At 40.5% G+C, this 26008-nt stretch overlaps 1 long non-coding RNA gene across 1 annotated transcript in view; it reads right to left on the bottom strand.

Moving 5' to 3' along the window:
- Positions 1 to 24038, bottom strand: part of LOC115646622 — an 83232-nt gene extending 59194 nt beyond the window's left edge. Inside the window, exon 1 of the long non-coding RNA XR_003999083.1 lies at positions 23980 to 24038. This is a non-coding gene — a long non-coding RNA (uncharacterized LOC115646622). The remainder of the gene's footprint in view (positions 1 to 23979) is intronic.
- Between the last annotated feature and the right edge of the window lie 1970 nt (positions 24039 to 26008).

Below are 26008 nucleotides of genomic sequence, written 5' to 3'. Positions count from 1 at the left end.
TTAAAACAAAATGATCACAATTATGGCATCAAGGCTATTAGCGTTTGTCATAAACAGATACTTAAGTGTTAATGCCTCTTTTATCTGTAAAGGGTTAAGAAGTTCACCTAGCCTAGCTGACATCTGACCAGAGGAACCAATGGGGAAACAAGATGTTTCAAAAGGAAGGAGGGAAGTTCCCTTTGTCTTGATCAGTTTCAGTTTGGCCGGAGTGGAAAGATCAAGGAACCAGCCTCTTATCAGAGTAGTAAGTTTTAAAAAAGAATAAATAGGTTTATATTTATTTTCTTTTGTGACTTTGTCTTTGTGCAGTTAGAGGAATAATCAAATTGGGAATTCTTTTGTGTACTAAGTTTTTGCCCAGGGGAACATCCTCTGTGTTTTGAATCTGTTGTCTGTGAGAGTAGCTGGTATGCTAATCTCTCCCAGAGGTTTTTTCTTTACCTTTCTTTTCTTTAATTAAAAGTCTTATTTTTAAGAACCTGATTGATTTTTCCTTTTGTTAAGATCCAAGGGGATGGATCTGGACTTACCAAAAATTGATGGGGGAAAGAAAGTGGGATGGTTAAATTCTCCTTGTGTTAAGATCCAAGGAGTTGGATTGGTGCTCATCAGGAAACTGGTGAAGAAGTCTCTCAAGACTACTCAGGGAAGGGAGTTAGTACTTGAGAGCTGTGGCAGCAAAACCAGATCTAAGCTGGTAATTCAGCTTAGGGGTTCACATGTAGGTCCTCATATCCGTACTCTAAAGTCCAGAGTGGGGGTGAAACCTATGACAGCATTATACTAAATTTGCTTTTTAATTAACATAAGACCATCCTGCGGTTACATTTCAGTCTTAAAACATGTAGAATATTAGTTAAGTTAATTCAAAATAGCCTACTTCTTACCTTAAACAGCTGTTATATTAGTTTCTTTCTGGTCTTCAGGGTAGAGAAATTCTTGATGTTGTCACTGAAATCCAGTTGACGAGGCAAGTCATACTCTATTGACATTAGAGCCAAATTATTCAGTCTCATCTGATCCATGTTTGACCTTCCTGCAGCTTCCATTGGCCAGGATGGGTGAACCACAGCTACTGGGAGCTGCCTGCAGGGGGCCATGTCTGGAGAGGCCAACACTTAAAGTAAATAAACTGTCTTGTGGCCCACCAGCAGATTACCCTGATGGGCCATGTCCCAAAGGTTGTTGCTGACCCCATTTTTTCATATATATAATTGGATTTATTTTTGCAGGGCTGGGTCCCCCCTTAGCCTGAGGACCTGGGCTGCAATCCCTAAAGCCCCTGCATTAATCCAGTCATGCATGAGTCTTATGAGACCAATGTGCATCATGGGTACAGGCAGATTATTGATGATCCAAAATGAAATATTTCAACATTTCCAAATCAAAATTTTTCAGACTCTTTTGTTCCATAAAAAGTATTGTTACTTTGACATTTTGTCCTGATTCAGAACAAAAACAAATGGAATTTCCCAAGGGACAGAAAATCAATTTTTGATCAGCTCTCATAGTAATCAAGTATGATGGTTATTATCAGTTATATCTGTTTATGTTTACTTCTGTCCTATCCTGCAGGACAAGATTAGAAAGGGTTAATGATCACCTATGAGTGTGCCTGAAAATGGAGATTTTCCATAGAAGGTCAGGGAGCAGTGGGAGAGTGGTAGAGGGGATGTATCTAAGCCCTAGGCTAATTAAGGTGTGATTCCCTGTAGACTAGGGAGGGTTGCTACAGGTTAATTGGAGCACGTGTAGTCAATTAAGGCCGTGTTAGCAACCTAATAAACCCCCCTGCTTCAGGGAGTTGGGAGAAGGAGGAAGGAGACAGGACTGGAGGTGTGTTATGAGACTTGAAAGATCAAAAAGCTGGAGTAAAGGAGAGCCTGCCCCAGCATTTAAGGACCAAAGGTACCCCACCCAAGGGGGAAGAGGGTAAGAACCCGCAGGGATTGAGAGGGTCTGGGGCTCAGAGTAAGGATCAAACCCAGACACCTCCCCCACTTCCCTCTTTTACCACATTTCCGGGCCACTGGCGGGGCCCTTGGTGCCCCAAGAACAGAGGCAAGGGGTGGCATCTTATCTCCTCGCCAAGAAAAACACAGGACCTACCATACTACATCGGCCATTTTGTCACAATCTATAAAGCACAAAGTCTGTAACAGCTGGTGTCCTTAAATGAAACTCCAAATAATAGATCAGTTAGGGCCAAATTCTGGTTTCATTTACACTGGTGTAATCCAGAGTAATGTAACTGAAATCAAAGCCCCAAAGAGTTTACACTTTATGACAAAATGCAACAAATAAGTGGGAGGAACTGTAGAAGGAATGGGAGAAGGGGACAAAGTAGCAGTGATAAATTCAAGCAGAAAAAGTTCAGTTTTTACTATGGCAACCTCTGTGAAAATACTGGGGTTATTCCAGATTTACACAATCGTAAATGGGATCTGAATCTAGAGCCTTTTTCAGTAAAGTCTTTCTCAGGCAAAATGCCGTTTGTCATGAGGGTTTTGCCTGAGTAAGCACTGCAGGATGGGATGTCAGCTGCATGATAGAAAAGCAAGAATATCAGAGATGAGATGGCTATGGAGTTCTGAGCTCAGAATTTTGCCTACACTTCTTGTCTGGCCATTTATGTTTTTAGCGCCTGCAGTTCTTAGGCAGACGGTATCTGAAGCTCAAATACACATATAAATCCTCTTGAACTCAGTAGGAATTTTGCCTACAGAAGGACAAGAGGGATGTGCTTGTATAATTATTTTGGTATCCGTGCTTAATCTTTATTGCTGTTATGAAACTGTATCTCTTGGACCAAAATGTACAGTAGCTCACTATGTAGTCTGTGGAAGCTTACAAAAATGTAATTTTGTGGATCCTATTTTAATAGAACGATTGTTTTATGAACCACTTCCCCTCCCATACACAACTGTGTAGGCCGCCTTCCCTGTCATTGGCACCGGAATAGCTTCCATTGGACAACTGCAACAATTTTAATGTATGTCAGCTTCTTTTAGTCAGGCCCTGGGAGCAAGAAGAAAAGGCTTTACTAGGTAATCAGACAGTTCATTCATTTGCAGAATACATTCAAACATACTCGTAGTGCTCCATGATATCAGAATTTGCCCCATAGAGCAGTGCTATACATCAGTCATAGTCCTATCATAAGATTTTTCTTGCTGGAAGCAAAATTACTATTATCATGTTAACACAATCCCATCATTGCAAGCTGCCACAGGTTATTGCATAAAATAATAATTAGCTCATGAAAAGTTTAAGCCTTCATTATTCATAAATACCTGAACACCACAGCATATCTTAATATCAGACTGGCTAATTAAGAGTTTTCTGGACTAATCCTTTCTAACAAAAATGAGAGTTTTCACCCATCCAGAGCCCATTACAGTAAGAGGGAGGATTTTCATTTTATTTCAGTGGCCTTTAGATCAGGCTTTAGATGAATGTGTTTGGTTACAGAGATGTCTTCTATTCTCCAGCTTTCTTTCCTTCTGAAATCATATTCCAAAATGTGGTATTTATTGTGATATATGAGCGGTTAAATCTAGTCTTTGCACTGTGTTTGAAACACAGAGCATTATGGGAAGAAATAAAGTATTAACCACTACAGTGCAATGTAACATCATTGTTTCAATTGCACCTTAGGGGATTTATATATACTATGTGTGAGCTGTTAAAAGAAGTGCTAAACTGGCAACCATTAAAAGTATGCTTAAAGCCAAGAATGAAAATGCTGTTTTGAACTTTAAATATTTAAGAATGCTCTAAATTTGTCATGCCTTTGGGTCCTTGCTAGCTTTGTTCGACTAGATTTTATGCAAGATAATGCTATTCTTGGTTTTAGACACATAGTGATAAGGTCTTTTGATGAAGGTTCTTGAAATTGTTGGTTGGTAGCCCTCAGGGGGTCACCAAAAGAAAAACACATTTCTTTAAATGTCAGCAACATGAAAGGACCTATTTCTATTGGTGTGACTCTCAAGTTGCACACTAGGAGGAAATTAATTTTTAGTAACATTTATTTCACAGCCCAAAGAAAATAAAGATATGTACAAACGAACAGCAGTTTATCTGGGAATGCAGTGTGTGTGTGTGTGTGTGTGTGTCTTCTGAATGTATGTGCATAAGATACAGCTTTAGCTGAAGTGCTCTTATGATCTGGAAAATGATTTAAAAAAAGACACCTTGATGTTTCATATTATCCTCAATAAAATGTTTCTATTTCATAATTAGCCTGTTAATAAACTGAAATAAGATTTTTCTAACTGCCAGCAAGGCTAGGTCAACCTTAAAAACAAGTTGCGGTCTTTCTGATCTGTGGCAGCCGCAGGTTTGAGAGACCAAACACAGGGGTACTTTTCACCACATGCACTCTCCTGAACAAGTATCAGATTATTGTGTGCTAAAGTGCCAGGACAATACTGAGTCAGTTTCAACAGCATTCCCCCTCATTTCTGCTTAATATTTATTCAACATCAGGCCAGCTCTATTTCTGTTTAACCTATCATCACAAAAATACAGTTCCTGAAATTACTATTTAGGTAGTAGTCTGTTGACAAGCACGAAGCAGAACAGAATGCAGCTGTTTTGTACAGACATCCATTCTAAAAGTCTAACTAACAGGAATAAAAAGTAGTTTTCATCAGCATAGCTAAGTAGGAATGACATAACAGGAATCACAGGAATTAGAGATGGAAGATGATCGATTAGATTATCTTGGCCATTTGCTGCCAGGACAAAGTTTTTCGCTACTTTACATTCTCAACTTTTTCATCAACTGGTACTTTAAATCAGCCAATCAATGAAGTGTTGATCCCTTCTTTTGGGATGTGATTTGGCAGCCTAATGGATCTCAATTTTAAGAATATTTTCTTGATATGTTTCTTATCTCAATTTCCTCCTATTACTCCTCGCTTTACCTTCTTGGACAATCTTGTAGGTTTTTTTCCCCCAAGGATCTCAAAGTTTTTTACAAATATGAGTGAATTTAATAATCATAATACGTTTCAAATTCCCATCCCAATAAGTATTATTGTATAGGTAAATAAAATGAAGGATCAATTTAATTAAGTGACTTGCTCTGACATATGGAGTTAGTGGAACAGCTGGAAACAGTTCATAATGAAAAACTTATTCAATGAATTTTGCCTCTTTTCGGTTTACCAGGTATCCATGATCATGAGCAGATCACATTTTTTTCAAATTTAGTCATTATTTGAAGTTGTTTGCTGAATAATTTCTATGAACAAATGTTGATCTGTAGTTTGTTCATGAGCCATTTGTTGTGAGTATTTAGCAATTAAAATTTAAAATTCAAGTTTCCTTTGCTAGGACACACAATAGTTCAGTTTAGTCTCCTGAGGGCTGTCATACTTTGGTCTAATACTGCTGTTGGGCTTGGTGTGTAGGTGCTGGGTGGTGTTTAATGGCCTGTGCCACGCAGGAGGTCAGATTTAGTCAGTTAGTGGTCCCTTCTGGCGCTAACCGCTATGACACATAGATCCTCATGTTAAAGTAAATGGGAAAAATTCCATTGACTTCAGATGGCATTGGGGTCCATAAGTCATATGATTTGTTTCTGTTCCTTTTTTTTGAAGGGGATGAGGGTAATTCTTAGAATTGGGTTCATGATGCAGATACTACAATTATGACTTCAAAATTCACTTCCCGTGAGAATTCTGCTATGTTTGCTCTAGAGCTGACATTTTGGGAGATGTTTCTTCTAATAAACTCACTTCCTAGAAATTAATGAAAAATGAAGGAGCTTTGTTTAAAATTAATCTTCATAGACTTTTTTTTTCTCTTTTTCTTTTTTCTTTTTTTCTCTTTAGGTTGGCAACATATTGCAGTTCATCACCACTGTGGGATGCTGGCGTATTTAATGGGATAAAATGACAAAAAATGTTAATAAACCTCTCCACATAAATTCATTCATCATCTGAATTTTTCTTTCTAATGTTCCCCTTTTATGCAAATACCTGGGGGAGGGGCATGGATTCAGTAAATACAAAATACAAGCACCAGTAAAACTTTAAAAAGGCTTAATCAAGCAGAGAAGTTTTTAAGTTAAGTTCTAAAACTGCACTGTGCATCTGACATTCAAAATTGCATAAATAAATTGGATTCCATTGACAAACCAGTGTGAAAGGGCACAATTTCCAAGAAAAATGTTGTACCATAGAATGTGTAAATGCCAGCTGGCCGAATGAAGATACTATGGACCCAAGTGTTCACCTTAATAAGACAAAGTCAAGTCATGTGTAACTTTTAAATCAATCCACTGTGTAACTGAGAGCCAGGGAAGGTCTTTTTTACAGTACAGGGAGAGATGCTGAAACAGCTGAGGCACAGTGTACATATTCTCTTCTGAATCTTGTATTGAAAAATACTATCTGGAGAAACCACAAGCACAGAACTGCAGCATTCGAGTGTGACAAGTGGGGAAAAATCCCCTCAAGACAGTATGGACTAATGTTTCAGCAATTGGACTCAATAACTCAGTGCTCAAAATGCTCCATTCCGGAAGTGGTCACATGACACCTTAATTATATAACTGATGTGAGCTTCTAAGTAAAGATTCAAGTATTGGGGGTAGCCGTGTTAGTCTGTATCCACAAAAACAACAAGGAGTCTGGTGGCACCTTAAAGACTAATAGATTTATTTGAGCATAAGCTTTCGTGGGTAAAAGGTGGGTTTTTTACCCACAAAAGGTTATGTCCACATAAATCTGTTAGTCTTTAAGGTACCACCGGACTAAATAAAGATTATAATCTCCTGTGTCTCCTGGTTATTAGAGTTATCTGAACGATTGAGAAAACTGTTCTGAAGGAAATCATAGAATATTAGGGTTGCAAGTGTGAAAGTAGAATGAATTATATAGTAAGAATAGAAAGGATTAAAGAAATGCTGTCTGTACCTTTAAGCAAAACTGTTGGAATGCTGCAATCCAGGTGTCAGGAATACAGACATTAACATAGAACAATTGCACCGTTTGAGGGCAATTGGTGAAGTATTAGCCTTAAATCGATAACAGTTAGTAAGGAAATAGGGTGTGCATGCTGTGCCCCAGGTGAATTTTCCTGTTTTGCTTTCTTTGTCCCTTTGTCTAATTCCCGCTCTTTTATCTGTATAAATAAGACTGTTTGGGCCTTGCATGGCCACTCACATATTCTGAATGTTATTGGCGGAGCGCTGCGCTAATAAACAGAGTGGTCTGACAAATTGTGAGTCCTGATTCTAACTTTGACAATTTGGAGGTTCCACCGAGATGGCAACCGTCTTCACTGGGGCTGTGTGATTCCTGACTGTTTTTGTAGGATGAACGTGGCAGCCGGCACCTGGGCATTTGGCCCAAGCGGTCCTCCACTAGAGCGGAAAGGCGCACAGCCACAGTGAGGTCTACGCCATCGAACCTGTTGGTTCCCACTCTGTTCTGGTAGGGATCCCGGGATCTGACATCAGGAATCTGGTCAGGTAATTATTTCTGTGTTTTGTCCGGACTGAGGACTGTTCTGTCTCTGTGTCTATCTGTCCTCTTGTGGAGTGTTTGAGTCTGGGTGCCGTCTCTGTCTGGGGATCGGCCGACCAAGGGGTTCCTGTCCCCGCGGTCTGAGTGAGTGAAATCTGCACAATTGCAGCCGCACCAAACCTTGGGTAAAACCTTTAGTGTGAAAGCAAGGGCAATTGAGGCAGTAGCCTGTGGGCTCCTTTTGTGTGTTGCAGCAGGCATCGCTCTGACGAACCTGAATTTCCTTCTTGTGTGATTGGTGTGTGAAAGTCCTCCTGTACTGGTAACCAGACGTCTAAGTCGGGACAGTTCCCTAAATGAACGCCGGCTCATTTTATGTATTTAGGATGGGTCCAGACTCCTGTAAAAAGGGTCCAGACTCCTGTAAATTTCTGGGAAAATGGTCTAGGCTAACTCAGGGGGATCCCAAAACTCAGTGGCCACTGTTAAAATCTTGGAACAAAGACTGAGTGGATGTCTTAAAAGACAAACTCGGCCAACCTAAAACTAAATTTGCTAAAGGAGAGGTTAATTGTTTCATGCAGTGGTGGCAAGAGGCAAATCATAGGTGGACAAAATCAAAACTGGCCTCTCTCAATTATTCAAATAATAAGTTAAAAGCTTTATTAAAAGCCTCCTCTCCCACCACTAAACCGAGCGCTCCCCTTTACCCCGTTCTCCAAACCCCGGATCGATCCAAACCCCTTCATACTCCCATCTCATTGTAAAAAGGACAAAAAGTCCCTTGTTCTGTTCCCCTTTGTTGTCTGCCTCAGAAACTGATTCTTTATAGTGTCCCACTACCAATTCAGCAAGGCTGGGGGCGGGGGGAGCTCCTCAACTAGCCCCCACCCTTCCTGGTCCCTTTCCTTGAACATTTCTTTCAAAATTGTGAAGTGACCACAATAGCACTCACAAACGGTTCATTGGAGGAAGAAAAAAAAAAAGCAGGATCGGGCCCAGAAAAGCAGGCAAGCAACAGATAAAGAAACTGAAAAACAGGTTGAAAGCCCTAAGGGAATAGTGTTAGAAGTAAGAAAAGCAGTAAGTGCAGGCATGAACCCCTGGAACAATACCTAAAATGGTGAAATCTGAGGTGATAAAGGTGTCATTTTGGGACATAAACAAGTGATTTAAGTAAAGAGAGTGAAAAGTTAACTCTACAAAGGCTGGAGAGAATTAAGCAGTTAAACTTTGTGAAAATGTTAAAAAAGGACCATGTTAAAGAGAGAATTCTTGGTTTCTTTGCAGCCATTCTGAAGGGAAATGGGCCCTTTTCCAGAAGAGTGCCTGTAAATAATCCATATATATATACAGCTATGTAAAAACAAAACAGTGTAAAGGAATGTTAAGGAAAAGAAAATGTGTATGTATCTATGTCTGTGAAAATATGTAAAGTTCTAAGAATCTAAACCAGCACATCTGGTTTGTAAAACTACTGTTTTGTAGGTGTAAGATAAATTGATTTTGTTTTTGTTTTTAATGCCACTAAAAATTCATTTGACTCTTTAATTCAAAGTTGCAAAACTGACAGACCTTTTTGCAAGACACAGGTAATTAGTGTTGTTTGGCTTTGGGATTTAGCATTTAACCCTTAAGGGGTAACTTGATTCTTTACAAAAATTAAAATGTTTTTAAATAAAGACCAAGTCATGGCTGCAATAGGGCAGTCAAAATCAGGAGAATAGGTAGAGATTCTGGAGTCTGTTTGTTTGTTTGTTTTGTTTTTTTTGTAACAATAGCAGATAAGAGCTGTAGTGAAAGAATAAGAAATTAACAGTGACCCTCTGAAGCAACAGCAGAGGTGAAGTGCACAGAACAAAAGAAACAGTTATACTTTATGTAAACATTAATATGGCTAATGTTTTTGAAAAGTTATAGTATAGAAAGAATGTGCATTTTCCATAGGACATGTGCAGCATATATTGTAGAAAGGGATGTAAAAAAAAAAATGCAAATGAAACGTGCTGCTGAATTAAAATCCTATTAGAGCTCCAAAAAGAGCCGCAATAGGCTGTGTTTTCTTTTTCAGATCCCTGTGTGTTAAGACAGAGTCTCTGAACTCTGCTGATGGCTTTGAATCCAAAAGCCTAGCCTGTGTTGATGCAAATTACCTAACTGATAAAGAAAGGTGAGAACTACCAGCACAAAAGAAGCTGCAAATAAAGAACATACCTGGTCAGCAGACAAACTGCCTACATAAAAGGCATGGTATAACAAGATACCTTTTATAAATTTGATGCTAATGTTACTGTTAATATTAAACATTAAAATAACTTTAATGTTAGTAAGTACCCCTGTAACAACTTGTAGTGTGTATGATTTTTGAAATAAATCCTTTAAAGTAATATGGTACTGATGCTTCCCAGCTATTACCTGTAAATAAACTTAAAGCTTAACACAGCAGGAAAAACATTACAAACTTGGTCTGCTATATAAGAGGCAAAACTTGAGGTACACCACCTCATGAATTTAATAACTAAACAGTGGAATAATTTTTGCATAACCCTTAAAAAGTAGAATCAATGCCACCCCAAAAGGGGTAGAAAAATGTTCTTTTTGTCTTTCAGATAATCCAAAGTACTGTATAATGGACTATGTGTATGTGTTAATTCTTGGGGAAAAGTGTTTAAAAAGTGTTAGCAACCCACCAGAAGACAAATGTAAATGTACTGTAAGTACTGTGTTTACCAATAATCACATTTACTATTTGCCACAACAACAACACCACCAAAAGAGTCTCAGCTTACTGTAAGCACTGATTTAGTTGAGTTCTCTATCAATCTTGGCACTGAATGGCAAACAGTTACCAATCATCTGTTAAAAGGTAAAAAGGTAACATAGTTCCTAAAAAAAAAAAAAAAAAAAAGTTGGAAACTGGACTATTCATATTATACACGCAAATGGGGACATGTTAAGAATTGCCACTGCAGAAAAGCATAACAGCTTACCATTGGTATAACATATTTTCTGGATGGTCTCCCACAACTACTGGCATACTAATGTTACTACCCCTAATTGTTTTTGGTTTTAAATTGTATGTGTTTAATTGAAATGTTTAAAATGTGCTGGTGGATAAAACAAATGTATGTAAAGCTAAAGCCACAGGCCCAAATCATCTCCCAGTATTTTCTATTACATGGACTAAATAAGAAGTGACACTGGCGATTAATAATCTTAGTGTCAAAAGGGGGATATGTAGGAGCAGGATTTTATAATGTCCCATAAGAATTACAGTATAATTTGATTTCATCCTGCCAGCCACCTTTTTTAAATACCAGAAAGAAATCACCCTCTGGGACTATAAGATTCTGTTTTCCCATATGCATTACAAATTGGGCCCTCTCTAACTCTTTGTTTTAAGATTTAGGTAGTAAGAGACAGGATTCTCTATTGTGTCTGTGTTAAGTAAATTAGAGAAACATTGAAGGCCTGGGTCTCAATGTAAATTGTCTTAGTTATCAATTGTAAAACTTAGCAAGGTTTAATTTGCAATGCTTTTTTTTGTTCTATATAAAATACTACTGTTTGTATTCTCAATCTGTTTGTGTGAATGAGGAATGTATGCATCAGGAAAAGACAAGGTGTGAAGGCCATTGTTACAGCCAGAGTCAAGGGACAGCTGTTAAACTGTCTGGCATCTCAGAGTGGATACATGTTCGCAGTGTAAGAATGCACCACCCCCAGTGAACCAACCACCATCTCAGGACCACGCAGAGTCAATTTTTTTGACTCCAGAAGAAGACGTAGAGGAACAGCCTGCAATAACTTACAATCTACGCTCTCGTAAGGGTTGCCAGAAGCAGATGACTACATAAAGCAAGGCCCAAGAAGAAGCAGTAGTTAGCTTAGCGCCTGCTGCCTGGTGGACATAAAACTGTGACTGCAGTTCCCTCAGTTGAGGTTGTCAGAACCAGAAGGGCCCTGCCTCCAACATGCGCCTCTGGTGGTGCCTGTTCTTCGGCTGCTGGTATCTTAAGGTCTGGGGAGTCCACAATGACAATTCTTTTATCCAGCAGCAAGTGTGGATAGCTCAGACCCTTATTATTTCTAGATGCTGGGTCTGCAGCCACATCCCAGCCCAATCTCAAACTGGTGTTCCTGTCCTGGCTATCCCACTCAATTCCCCAGACCTCACTGGAGGACCTTGTCTGTTTAACACAATATGGAACAGTCATGACACCTGGAAGAGGCTATTGGCAGTTCCTTTATCCCACTTGGGGGAGCAATACACCAGGCAAAAAAAAAAAAAAAAGGCTCCTAAGTAGTTAAATAATGGCAAATAAAACCAGAGAAAGTTTAAGAGCCCTGGCCAAAGAAACAGGGGCGATCGGACAGGTGGCCCTCCAGAACTATCAGGCATTGAACATAGTGCTGCTGGCGGCCAAAGGAGGGACCTGTGCTCTCACTGGAAAACAATGTTGTATGTTTATACAATACCAATGAGGTAATAGATCGCTATAGCCACTTAGAACAAATCACATATCTTCCCCATGAAGAGTCGAGTTCTTTATGGAAGTGGCTAAGTAACCTGTTCAATTTCTCTGGCATAGGAAACTGGTTGTTTCAGGGAGCCCTAACTATCTTGTTTGGAATCTTAGTGATTTTTGTATGCTTTCAGTTAATCTCCTGTTGTATACAGACTTGTGTCACCCAGATGACTGCCCCAAAACAGAGTGCTAATATGATGATTTTGAATATCGCTGATGAACTAAGAGATAAGGAACGGTTAATTTGTGGAACTCAGTAAGGATTGGTCATGGCGTACGCCTGACCAAAAGGAGGGATTGTGAAAGTAGAATGAATTATATAGTAAGAATAGAAAGGATTAAAGAAATGCTGTCTGTACCTTTAAGCAAAACTGTTGGAATGCTGCAATCCAGGTGTCAGGAATACAGACATTAACATAGAACAATTGCACCGTTTGAGGGCAATTGGTGAAGTATTAGCCTTAAATCGATAACAGTTAGTAAGGAAATAGGGTGTGCATGCTGTGCCCCAGGTGAATTTTCCTGTTTTGCTTTCTTTGTCCCTTTGTCTAATTCCCGCTCTTTTATCTGTATAAATAAGACTGTTTGGGCCTTGCATGGCCACTCACATATTCTGAATGTTATTGGCGGAGCGCTGCGCTAATAAACAGAGTGGTCTGACAAATTGTGAGTCCTGATTCTAACTTTGACACAAGGGACCTCAGGAGGTCATCTAGTCCAACCCCCTGCTCAAAGGAGGACCAATCCCCATCTAAATTATCCCAGTCAGGGCTTTGTCAAGCCTGACCTTAAAAACCTCTAAGGAAGGAGATTCCACCACCTCCCTAGGTAACCCATTCCAGTGCTTCACCACCCTCCTAGTGAAAAAGTTTTTCCTAATATCCAACCTGAACCTTCCCCACTGCAACTTGACAGGGGACAAGGAGCAGCGGGGGTGGGGGTTAGGGGTTCTGACGGGGGCAGTCGGAGTGGGAAGTTTGAGGGAGTGGATAGGAGCGGAGCTACGGCAGGGATCTCCTCTCTTCTTGATTGTTGAAATATGGTAACCTTAAGTGAGAGGGGACCCGGGGGAGGGGTACATGGGGGCTAGCACCTGCATACATCCACTGCAGCATGCAGGAGCCTCCAGGGGGTGCCGGGCCGCAGCCTGGGCAGGAGAGGTGGGGGGGCACAGCTGTTCCCCGCTAGCAGCGCCACCGTCTTTGTAGGGCTGCTGCCCCCTTGCACCATGCCAGCTCCTTCATGACTGGGGCTTGCTGCTGCCACAAGAGGGAAGCTCTGGCTCTTCGGTGTCTCCGGAAAGTGGCTCCTCCCTGCCGAGCTGCTGCAGTGGCCCAAGCCCGGTAAAGCCAGTGAGTGGACTCAGGGCGGGGTCCACCGAGGCAGGGGCCACTGGGGTGGGGTGGGGAGGTCTTGCAGGGGGGCTGTGTACCCTCCAGGGGAGTTCAGGGAACAGAGAGGGGGGAACCTGGTCTGGGGAGCAGCCCCTAGGCATGGCTGGCCCCTGGCAGGCTGGCCCCTGGGGACTGTAAAGGCTCATTTGCCCCTCAATGAACCGATGTACAAGGGTTTGGAGGGACGCAAGGTGGAAGTTTTGCCTAGGGCACAAAATATCCTTGCACCGGCCCTGCCCCAGGCAGTGCTTTCACCCCAGGTTAAGAACCACTGCACTAAACTGATCTGCATTTTAATTTAATTTTACATGAAGCTTCTTAAACATTTTAAAAGACTTGTTTACTTTACATACAATAATAGTTTATAGACTTATAGAGATAGACCTTCTAAAAATGTTAAAATGTATTACCGGCACGTGAAACTTTAAATTAGAGTGAATAAATGAAGACTCAGTGCACCACTTCTGAAAAGTTGCCAACCCTTGGACTAAACAATCGCAGTTCCCTCAGCTTCTCCTCATAAATCATGTGCTTCAGACCCCTAATCATTTTTGTTGCCCTCTGCTGGACTCTTTCCAATTTTTCCACATCCTTCTTGTAGCGTGGGGCCTAAAACTGGACACAGTACTCCAGATGAGGCCTCACCAATGTCAAATAGAGAGAAATGTTCATGTACCTCGATCTGCTGGCAATGCCCCTACTTATACAGGCCAAAATGCCATTAACCTTCTTGGCAACAAGGGCACAATGTTGACTCATATCCAACTTCTCGTCCACTGTAACCACTAGGCCCTTTTCAGTAGACCTGCTACCTAGCCATTCAGTCCCTAGTCTGTAGCAGTATATAGAAATCTTCCATCCTAAGTGCAGGACTCTACACTTGTCCTTGTTGAATCTCATCAGGTTTCTTTTGGCCCAATCCTCTAATAGGTCCTTCTGTATCCTATCCCTACTCTCCAGTGTATCTACCACTCCTCCCAGTTTAGTGTCATGTGCAAACTTGCTGAGAGTGCAGTCTACACTATCCTCCAGATCATTAATGAAGATATTGAACAAAACCGACCCCAGGACCCACCCTTGGGGCATTCCGCTTGATACCGGCTGCCAACTAGACATGGAGCCCTTGATTACTACCCGTTGAGCCGGACGATCTAGTCAGCTTTCTATCCACCTTATAGTCCATTCATCCAGCCCATACTTCTTTAACTTGCCGGCAAGAATGCTGTGGGAGACCATATCAAAAGATTTGCTAAAGTCAAGGAATAACATATCCACTGTTTTCCCCTCATCCACAGACTCAGTTATCTCCTCATAAAAGGCAATTAGGTTAGTCAGGCATGACTTGCCCTTGGTGAATCCATTCTGACTGTTCCTGATCACTTTCCTCTCCTCTAAGTGCTTCAGAATTGATTCCTTGAGAACCTGCTCCATGATTTTTCCAGGGACTGAGGTGAGGCTGACTGACCTGTAGTTCCCTGGATCCTTCTTCTTCCCTTTTTTAAAGATGGGCACTACTTTAGCCTTTTTCCAGTCATCCAGGACCTCCCCTGATCACCATGAGTTTTCAAAAATAATGGCCAATGGCTCTGTAATTACATCCGCCAACTGCTTTAGCACCCTCAGAGGCAGCACATCCGGCCCCAGGGATCTGTGCTCATCTAGCTTTTCTAAATAGTCCTGAACCACTTCTTTCTCCACAGAGGCTGGTCACCTCCTCCCTATGCTGTGCTGCCCAGTGCAGCAGTCTGGGAGCTGACCTTTTTCATGAAGACAGAGGCAAAAAAAGCATTGATTACATCAGCTTTTTCCACATCCTCTGTCACTAGGTTGCCTCCCTCATTCAGTAAGGGGCCCACACTTTCCTTGACTTTCTTCATGTTGGTAACATACCTGAAGAAACCCTTCTTGTTACTCTTAACATCTCTTGTTAGCTGAAACTCCAAGTGTGATTTGGCCTTCCTGATTTCACTCCTGCATGCCTGTGCAATATTTTTATACTCATCAATGATAATAACTGACAATATGAGTTATACTATAATATACATGCATGGAGAGCTTCTTAGGAGGTACTGCTTTCCAGTTCCTTTGGGTGCTAAACAAACTAACTTTGCTTCCTATTTCTTACACCAGAACAACTCAAAAGAAACAGTTTATTAATGATCATATTCTACAAAAGAATGACAGTGGATTTGTAATATCTGAGCATTGTCCTGTGCTTGGCTAGAACCTCTTGAGTCTCAGCAGTTTTCAACCTCAACAACCACATATGGTACCCCAGTTCAGTACTCGAGGAGTTGGAAGTGTTACTTGACAGTGTTACTTGAGGCAAAAATAAGAGCTTCTACATATGTGGGCAGGCAATACTAGCTACACTGTGAAACAAGCTATTATTCTGTCTCACCTAAAAACGTAATTATTCACTTTGCTAAAGCAATATTTAGCCACCGCATCCAATATCTAAAATTTCTCATTAGCAGTCAAATTTATTATTACGAAGAAAAAAGAGAATGAGTGACTAGGAGCTCATGTAAAGGAGGAAATAAGGCCCTTCTAGAGGGGATTTAAGGGGTAAGAAGGAGAAAGATGAAGAGAATTTACTTTTAAAAACAAAGAAGACATTAGAAAATTAGAGTAGTGCCCAAAGCATGTGCAGGTTCCAATTTAATAAACCAAATACAAAAGACCTGGGAATATTTAGCACTATTCCAGCTGCCAGAAAGCAGTATGACCCCCACCCCCCAGACACATGCACAAATATGCAAGCTGTTTAAAGGCCTCGACATTGGTGAGTAACTTTAAGATCTAGTTACCTGTCATTATGTCACTATCACTGGCATTCTCTAAACAATTTGGAAAAACAACCTCTCTCGATAAGATAACTGCGGGAAAAACATCTCAATGAGATTCCAATACTTCATGCCTATTTGCTTTTGATAAAACTGAAATGTTTTGGGGAACGAGTACAGTAGACAGCTTTAAATACAAAAGGTGCCAGATTGTTAATTACAATCCAGCAGCTGTGTCTCTGGATTCTGGGATCAGTTCTGTGATGGCTCTGTTGTAGTGGAGAGCAAGCTGAGGGCTGCTTTTATCAGTGCTAGCTGGTTTTGAGCTCCAAAGAGATGGGCACAAGATGAGGATTGCCAGATCACAGTAGGGGCTTGCAAGGGCATGTGGCACAGTAACAGGCTATGACAGCTACATGCCCAGTGGAGCCACGCTGCAAGAATTTCCAGCTGGGGAAAACTGTTTTCCTTGCATTTCCTGAGTGGCACCAGGAGACCACATCACAGTATAGAACCCAGCCCCTAGCCTCTGTTGAACATGTTATTGAAACTTGCACATCAGAGTTAGTGTTATAAGTTGTGTTCCAAGAGTTGCATTAGGAACTGAATTCAGTAAAACTGTATTTTAACTAAGGCAACATGAGAATATTGACCCAGCACACAGCAGCTGTTCCTCTCTTTCTCCCTTTAGCCACAGCATAGTACAAAAACCAAAAATGTTATATAACCATTCTTCAGTTACAGGCCTGTGGGCTGTATCTAGTTCCTATAACAGCTCATACCACAGTGTTAGGGTTGTCTCCCTGGAGCATGGGACTGGAGAGAGCTAGGGCACCAGGAGGCTGAGAAAGTGGGTTGCGCCATCATGGGCTGCAAGCCTGGTTGCCAGCCCCACTCCCCAAACTCCAAGAATTGTTAGAATCCCCTCTCCTCCAGCAGCAGCTGCTCCTCCCACCCTCCCAGTGGCAGAGGCCGATCATGGTTACTGAGGTAATTGGACTTTTGGATCCAGTCAGCAGTGCTGACTGGACACTGCACAGGTACCATTTTGACTGGATTTTATGGTTGAATACCAGACACCTGGCAACCCTGCACAATAGGCCACTTGCATACCCAATTAGTCCTGTAGCATCTCTCTCTCTCTCTCTCTCTCTCACACACACACACACCACTTCCCTCATATCACCCTGCATCCCGTAACTTTTTATTACTGGCCCTTCTCTCTCCTTTTCCTGGAGAGTTCTGATGCTTTCTTCAGTACCCTCCCTTTCTTTCTGACTGCTGGAATAAAAGAAATAATCTGCCAGTCAAGCCCAAGCCACATGGAAATGTTTGATACTAACATTCCTTTCTTTCTCCCTTTTTCTCTTAAAGGTACATCAGCACATTTTGTTTGCTGTCGGGAGCAGAAACCACCTGTAGCAACTGTGAATGCTTAAGGCTGGGATTTTCAAAGTCAGTCCTTCGATTATCTTCACTAGACTTTGGCTGAGGCCTTGTACAGTTACTGTATTAACATATTACTATCAATATAGTACCAATCTCACAAACTATTGCTCTCACTGACATGGGTAATTTAGTGCCAGGCCATTCCCAGTAGCATCTAGTTTCCTGCAGTATTTTGGCCCAAACTTCCTTTTTTCACATTCATCCTGTCAATATGGAAAGTAAGTACAGTCAATACTGCAATGAAGGGAATCCAAAACATTAGCAACAGAACTACAAAGAGAAGCAGTTCTAGCTATTGTGCAGTAATGTTACCTGCTTTAAATCGAGAATTTGCTTCTATTGCTATATCGCATAAATTAAGGGCTTTGGGGACCTGTGAGACCCAGAATGCGTTTATGGACCACCTGATCCTATAAATATTGACATTTATTCCAAGAGAATAAGAACAAATCCAAGCAAACTCTCCATCAAGATAACTGTCAGAAGGAGCAGGAAGAAAAGGTTTGGGATCATTGTAGCTGGCATTTATACCCTCTGTGTACATACATTGCACAGGAAGGAAATTGCCTTAATTTATTTAGATAATGTCTTTCTTTTCTGGTTACAGGTGTCTATCTCTTAGGATACATCTACCAGCTACTTTGGGGGCCTGATCCTGAAAATATTTGCATAGGTGAGTAACTTTGTGAGCACTTGCTTTGAAATCAACATCAATTACTTTGAAAACAACTGCCTTCACAAATGTAGTTGATAACATGAAAATGCAGTTGATAACATGAAAAAGTATTTGTGGGCTTGGACCCTAACTCTTAACTCTGGTAAATAGCAGGCAGATATGTAAAATACCAAATTACCACTTCTAATCTCCAGATAAGATATATACCTTAAATGCTCCCTATGGTACCCAAATGTTCCCATATATGAAAAGAATGGTGTCTGTATTTTTACAGACAGAAGCTAGATGAGTATGCTATGTTTTGTTGCCAAGTTGCTTATTGCCTGTTGAAAGGCTCTCATGAAAAATAGACTTGCAGCATGACAATGATGACTTGTGATGCTTTGGTGAGATAATTGGACTACTACTATTAGCTTGTAAATAGCTTGATGACTTGTCTACCAGAGGTTGACTCAGGGTAGATGTCAGCTTTCCTTTCCAAGTAGAGGAAGGAGGAGGGAAAGGAGGGGGCAGAGGAGAAAGAAATAGATGTAAAGCTTTTTTCCTCCTGAATACTACCTTACTATTTGCCAATTAAACTCCAGCCTTGTTTACTCCTCCCCTGCAGATCTGTCCACCCTTTGAATGCATTTTATAGTTATTACATCAAAGACGCAGCAAATTGTTCTATAATTCAGTTTACAAATTTTGCAAAGCCTGCACAACAAATAAATAAACAAACAAATAAATAAAATAAAGGCTTAATACCTAGAGAAAGGCAAGCATTTATTTTATAAAGTTATTAATATCTTCGTTTTCAAGGAGGATTTATTTTTTTCTTACTCTTCATGAAACAAAGTTTTTGCTGAGATTGATAAAACTGTTTAAAGTAAATTGTGCTCCCTCTATGCTCAACACCTGATTTCATCTGCAGCCCAGTAAGAGATGCCATCTCCCATGATGCCCTGCAAGAATTGCTAGGCTCAGCTGAAACAGAACTCAGTTGCTTTGACACTGAACATCTGGTGGGGTGTTTATTTGTTCTATTGCTCTTTTTAAATGAATGTGAAATATAAGAAGTCTCAGTAAAATTAGTTTTCCAGCCATCAGTGCCTAGAGCCAGTTTAATAATCTGCTCAGTGTATTTCTAGCATATGATATTACTTTGTAACTTATAATAAAAGAAGAAAAGTAAGACACTGCCTGGCTCATTTGAAAAATTGTTTAGCATAATTATATTTTAAAATTCACCAGGCTTATTTCAAAATCGAAACCCGTAACTGTTTAGTGGAGAATTGAGCTCTGCTTCAGTCTAAACAAACTATCCATTCAATGGATTGGATTTACACTTGGTTTTGTTTTCTAATAACAGCCCATGGGGGCTAATACTTGTTAATGTCTATTTAATCCTCTTTTGTCTCAGAGCTTTGAAGAAAGTCCCCCTATCCTATTCCCTGCCTTAAACAATTATTAGATCTAGCAATTTGCTTGCCAGTCTCTTACTAAACTAAAAGAATGGATATAGCCAATGAAGGGGCAATATTGCTCAGAGCAGGAATTGCAATATCAAAGGCCCTGATTCAGGAAAGAATTTAAGCATGTACTTAAATCTATCCCTATTCAGGAAAGTTCTTAGGCATGTACTTAAGTCCCATTGATTCTAACTGGATTTAATAATCTGCTTAAAGTTAAACATGTGCTTATGTGCCATTGCTGAATAGGGATGCTTTCCTAAATTGGGATGAAATGCAGCACTTCCATATAATATGCTGTACATTTTCATCCAGAGAAGGAGAGCAACTGTGATCTCCTGGCTTGGAAGCTGAATTAATAAATGTTAAATGTGTCATTTGTCAAAAGCTAATAATTTTTGTCACTGAATGAAAAATATAACTTCAGGAATTTTGTATTTTCTTCTGGATGTCGATGCTGTTGAAATTAAATTGTTTCCAGGCATGGGGTATGATTTCTTTCTTGTCAAAAATTACTCTTCAATTTAGTTTTCTTGGGGAAAAGAATCACTGAAACTGGAATGAATAACAGTCCTTTATCCGTCAAGAAGTTCATTTCAGGAAGGTTTCAGTGAGATGAGAAGAAAGATAATGGAAAAATGACTTTTCTTTGGAGCTGGGTTAATTCTGAGAAATTGAGTTAAAGCTGAAGAATGTGAGATACAATGTAATTAGTGTGATACTAATGTGGTACATGTCAAGAACCATGAGGAAAATTAGAGGTGCTGTGAGAGAGGAGCACACATCACCTTTTTTTTTCCATAGTCAATCCAGAATTCTTTTACAGACACTGTATAATTTTGTTGCACTGAGTTGTTCTTTTCCAGATGCTTAGGGCCAAATTCTGTTCTCAGCTATACCAGTGTAACTGAAAGGGAGCTTGCCCAAGATAGTACTCGTATACTGGAGCATGTGCATATCAATATCTAGGGACCAGTTCTGCCCATTGTTACACTGATGCACATACAGTATAACTCTTGTGATTTCCCGAGGGGTTACTCTGGATTACCAAGTGTAACTGAGAGCAGAATTTGTCCTCTAATCTTCAGATACTATTATTGCTCTATTTAATTCTCCCCATCCTCAGATTAAAATCACATGCTTTTGTAGGGAATGAATTTTTTAAAATGTGAACCATACTTTAGTTCTTATGTAAAATTTCACTAAAAATGCTAGACTGACAACCCATTGAGCAACTGTGGATGTGACACTGGTGTGCCAGTACTGTATTTCTACTCCAGTCAGAAATTAGTGATGTTAGTCTGTTATTTTAAAGAATATCAAAATTTGCAGAAAATAAATCAGTTAATATTGAAAATTAATAAAAGACTTGAGTCAGATGTTCAGCTGATGTGAATCAATATTGCTGTATTGAAATCAAGGGAGCTGTATCAATTTATACTTCAAATCTGATCTATTGTATGTTATGGTAATAAAAGGGCCAAATCTTCCGCTGGTGTGAACCAAAGTAACTGTGTTGAATCCAATAGAGCACACCAAATTCCATCAATTGGGGATTGGGCCTAGATCATTAGTACATGTGTGGATGTTGACTACATTACCTAACACTAGGCTCATTAAGGATTAAGCTAAACTGAATCTTTCCTTCCTTCCTTTCCTCCCTTCTTCTGAAGTTAAGGTTGAAAATAAATTCTAGTTACTATGATAGAGAGAGACAGATAACTATGTACAGCAAATGTTTTTGTTGTTTGTTTTTGAGTAACCTGCAGTTTCTTTCAGTGATGCTATTTACCTGTATGGCTACTGAAAGGAGGCTTTTCCAGGTGGCAGAACAAATGCCAGTCCATAAATTTTATCCAGTGTTATAGCCTTGTTGGTCCTGGAATATTTGTAATGGTGAGGTAATATATTTTATTAGACTACAGAGCTCTGCTTCAGTCTGAGAAATGTACTCTGGACTACACTAGAGAGTTAGGTTAACACAAGGCAGTCTACATCAACCCAACTCTGTAAGTGTCTACACTAAAATTTTGCTCTTGCAGATGTAACTCTTACGCTTCACTGACTTAATAATTCCACTTCTTTGAGAGGTCATTTTGATGTAGTTATGTCGACACCATGTAGACACTGCATTGCTTGCATCAACTGTTGCTTTCAGAAGCTGTCCCACAATGCGCCACACTGACAGTTCAATCAGTGAAAGCATTTCTGATGAGGACGTGCACCTCTGACACAAAGATCAAAATGTAGACATGTACTATTGATGTAATTATTGCAGTGACTGCATGATGATGTAAATTAGGTCGACTTAATTTTGTAGTGTAGATATGCCCAGAGTGTCACAGCTAAGTACAAGGTGGAACAGATTGTTTAGCATAAGTAGTAATCACATATTTCAAGGGACCATTCAAGATGAAGTTGTCTGTTAATACCTCTCCAGCCAGAGAGGGGAAAAGGGGGAAAAACTCGGTGGAGGGGAGGGTAGTGGGTTAGTGGATTATAGATTATTGTAATAAAACATAAATCTAGTGTCTCTATTCAGTATATGATTTTTAGTATCTAGCAAAGATATGAATTTAAGCTCCTAGACTTGTCTTTTGAAGGTGTTATGCAGGTTTCCTTTGAGGATGAGGACTGAGAATGTAGATGTAGAGTGATTGCTTACTGTTTCCCTCCTCACCTCCCACTTTTTTTCTCTCTCTACAGCTGGAAATATGTTAACAGAGCACTTCACCTTGAATGGTCCCTTGAAATATGTTGGGGGAGGGATAGCTCAGTGGTTTGAGCATTGGCCTGTTAAACCTGGGGTTGTGAGTTCAATCCTTGAGGGAGCCATTTGGGGATTTAGTTGGGAATTGGTCCTGCATTGAGCAGGGGGTTGGACTAGATGACCTCCTGAGGTCCTTTCCAACCCTGATAGTCTATGATTCACAACTACTTATGCTAAACAATGTGTTCTACCTTGCATTTAGCTGTGACACTCTGAGTACATTTCCCAGCCCTGAAGAAGAGCTCTGTAAGCTCGAAAGCTTGTTTCTCTCACCAACAGAAGTTGGTCCAATAAAAGATATTACCTCACCCACCTCAGTTTATAAATTAACAGTCACTGGCTATACACATATTGGTTTACTGTGTCTTGAATGATCTCAGTTGAGATGTTGTTACAGTTAAGTAGAGGAGTCAGTATTGTTGCTCCTGCTGTCAGGAAACCCCAAGGACAATTCAGATTCTTTCCATCTTTCATGCTGAAGTAAAAATTCCTTGTTTTAAAATGTATAATCAAGTCATGAACATATAACTAGTGTCACTAAAATAGATGCCCCATGCATCTTAGTATATGGAACTACTGTGGAAAATCAAACAAGAGTGTGAAGGAGAAGCCTGCCAGCATTTGAAATCAAATTGATAACAGTGAAGAAAGAAAATGAATGGGACCTGCTAATGCATCTCAGTATGTGGATGCATGCATCTTTAATTTCAGCAACACCATGGCAGCTTATTTTCAAGGATTTTCTCGTGTTATCACAAGACAGGCCATTGCAATTTAGCCTTTGATAACCCCATAAGGGAGAGACATTTCATTTACGCACAACATGCAGGATTGAATTTAATAACAAAATGTACTACATATAGGGATGCACATTTTCCAAATGTTTTTGAAATTCCTTTATATTTTTAAATTCCAAAGATGATTTATCACATATTAGTGATAAAACTGATAGATTTCACTTAAACCAAAAAGGTTATTGCATGCTCAATTAACTCCACCATATCTGTTTGCCAAGTGACAAGCTTCATTAAGGATAATTCCGGTGGAAAACATCTTTAGCTTGTCGTTCTCCCCTGGGCATATTCCCAAAGCATTTGGTAATGATGACTGATTTATTCTACAGCATTCAAGTATTCTGTAAATGCTCACTTGCTTACATGGTGACTACAATACGCGCTGCAGGCTTTAACTGGTAAATATAGTGTCACAACAGTATTATTTCCATATGCCTGCAAATATCACAGGGTAGGCAACATCATGCCATTTGTGTATAAACAGATCTCCATAATGAAATTAACAGAGAGTTTTGCTTAAACTTCAGTGGCACAGAGTAGCCCATAGTGATTACAGTATGTTCATTAGTAATTTAGATTTTACTGGCCTGGTAGTTTAAAATACAGAAAGAAGAAGGTAATTAGCCTCTAAACACATAGGTTTTACCTCCTATTTATTTACCATGACAGTATAGCATCTTCCTCATCAAAATATTCCAGTAGTCAGCATCTAGAATGAAAGTAATAAAAATATATTATAAAGTCATTCTCACTCCTTCTCTGGTCCAATGAATATTTAATTATTCAATTTTTTAATTAAAGTGGAACAACTTCAAGATTAGAAAAATCTAGGGGAGAATGTCTTTATCTCTTTATTAAGGTTCTTCCCAATAATTTTCTTCAAGAGAGGGCATGCTTTGCTCCCCCACCAAACCTGGCAGATCTTCAGGAACCTGTGAGAGGTCAGGACCGTTTCAAGGACCAAATATGTCCCTTCATTGGAGTTCCACCAAGGACTAATTTGTTCCAGTGGCCACAAATCTGCTAACATGAAGTAATCTAGAAAAGTCTGTACTTTGAAATGCCCACAGACACTATGAGTGGATGCCACCACAAAAATACTTATAATGAATACCCTTGAAGAGCTGAATTAAACTCATCAAGGAACATAAATTGACAGTGAAAACTGAAAATCTATGTAAACACAATTTCCTTTTAGTTCTTAGGTGCGGCACAAGACTGATAGCAACATGAGGTTGTCAGGCAAGAGTTAAAATTTAGCTAACAGCTAAGACAGAAACTGCAGATCAAGCAGGAATGCTTCAGTAGCTCAAAAGGCACTGACAACTGGAAACACTTCATAAGCTTATATGGTCAATGCCCACCCAGTAACTCAGCCCTTAGAACAGAACAAACTCTCCCTTCACTGCCCACCAGATATCTGTAAGCATTCTTTCCTTACCCCCTCCCCCTCAAATACTGTCTCCTTCCCCCACAAGGTAGCCATAGATGTTTGATGACCTCTATATGTACCTACTGTTTCTATTTTTATCTTTCTTCAGGGCTCTCTCTTGACTTGTAACAATGTTTGCCTCTGTATGTACAGATAAATGCAAATTAATTGATAAGAGAATGTATATAACTAGCCATGGTGGCACCATATTTTTGAAGCTGTTTCTCAGTCTTCCCGGTACCATGAATAAACTCCCCTCAGTATTGTCTATGCTTGCCTGATTCTTGGAGAAAAGATTCTTTTTGCCTAACAAGATATTGCAACATGCACAATATGTTGCTGTTCAAGCATTAAGGTCTGTGTTACGCAGGATTTCAGACAAGATGAACTTAATGGTCTTCAAATCTATGAATCATGAACTAAGGGCTTGTCTATGCTTAAAGTGGTGCCTCTGTAGTGCTTCAGTGAAGATGCTACCTATGTTGATGGGAGGGCTTCTCCCATTGCTGTAGGCACTCCACTTCCATAAGAGGAGGTAGGTGGTAGTTAGGTTGATGGGAGAATTCTCCCATTGACCTAGCACTGGCTACACTGGGGGTTAGATCAGTTTAACTTCATTGCTCGAGGGAGTGGATTTCCTACTGTAGACCAGGCCTCAGAATTTAATTCTTAACATTCTGTGATGGGGGGCGGGGTATTAACCGCACATTGGTTAACCATGGTTTAACAGTAGCCTGAGCCCAATGAGGCCACTTGGGGGTACCTGGTGGGGTGACAGGCTTAATTGGTGATTGCACACACTTGGAGAGGAGCTGGATCTTCAGAAAGGTAAGAGCAGGGGGCAGTCGGAAGAAAAGCTAGGGAGGAGACCCAGGAGAAAGGGAATTAATTTTCTTAGGCCTGGTTTGCACTAGCAGCATTTTAAGTGTGAACAACACCTTAGGCAACAGGCTGAGAGAATCCTTGTACAAGGGTGGCTCTAGACATTTCGCCACTCCAAGCACAGTGGCGTGCTGCGGGGGGCTCTCTGCTGGTCGCCAGTCCCACAGCTCCGGTGGACCTCCCGCAGGCGTGCCTGCAGAGGGTCCGCTGGTCCCCCGGCTCCACGGAAGCCTTGGGACCAGCGGACCCGCCGCACACAAGCCTGCGAGAGGTCCACCAGAGCCCTGCCTGCCGCCCTCCCGGTGACCAGCAGAGCGCCCCCCCATGGCATGCCGCCCCAAGCACATGCTTGGCATGCTGG

Source organism: Gopherus evgoodei, chromosome 2 (genome assembly GCF_007399415.2).
Source record: "Gopherus evgoodei ecotype Sinaloan lineage chromosome 2, rGopEvg1_v1.p, whole genome shotgun sequence".
NCBI classification, from domain to species: domain Eukaryota; kingdom Metazoa; phylum Chordata; order Testudines; family Testudinidae; genus Gopherus; species Gopherus evgoodei.
The sequence above is the reverse complement of the archived record's forward strand: the minus strand, read 5'-3'. Positions and strand labels throughout refer to the sequence as shown.